The following is a 786-nucleotide window of genomic DNA, read 5'->3' as shown; positions in this document are numbered from 1 at the left end:
TTCATGCAAGGGTTATGCTTCATTAATTTTGCAACCAACATAACAAGAATAATTGATATATGGTATTCCCCACCCGCGGTTACATCAACAAATGTTCAGCAAGAGTCGACAGTATGATATTTTATTAACCCTGTACACCTTCACATCAGCATGCATATTCTCCATAATGCTTTCCATATATTTGTTATGGCATTGAAAGGGAGAATTCTTTTGACAATCAAGGGGCGTCTTATTTCGTTATCATTGCCTTTATTCTCCTGACCTTAATGATTGATTCAGTAGTGATACTTTAAAGATGCTAGTAACTGTTAGGCGTTAACGGGTTGAGCACCAGTTATTCGACTGGGGTGGTTAGAACTCTACACAAATAATTGAACTGGGTTGTCTTTTGGGGAAAAACGTCGACAGCGGCAAAAGACATCAACTATTTTGAAAGATAAAAGGAAGCTCAGGAGAAAATAAAATCCTTGAAAAATTTGAACTGCTGGACGGGCTTCATCACATTTAAATCAACCTTTCTCAGTTCATACAGGCACTGCTGATGCCCATAAAAAGGTGAAATGCGTCATTGCCATTGAGTGCGAGAAAATCGATATTCTGATTGGTTCCTAAGGACGTCCGTTTTTATCACCGAACGTCCTTTCGTATCAGGGAAGCCTATTTCGGCGTGTTGGAAATGCTAAAAGCAATAGGCTACCTAAGGTGTTAGTGGTTAGAGGGGGGGGGGGGTACCATGGTAGGTGTGGCCTTGTTGGAAATAAAAAGGGCTCGCGCAAAAAGAATAAT

The sequence above is a fragment of the Stylophora pistillata genome, chromosome 1 (assembly GCF_964205215.1).
Source record: "Stylophora pistillata chromosome 1, jaStyPist1.2, whole genome shotgun sequence".
NCBI lineage: Eukaryota > Metazoa > Cnidaria > Anthozoa > Scleractinia > Pocilloporidae > Stylophora > Stylophora pistillata.
This window is presented reverse-complemented; position numbering follows the sequence as displayed.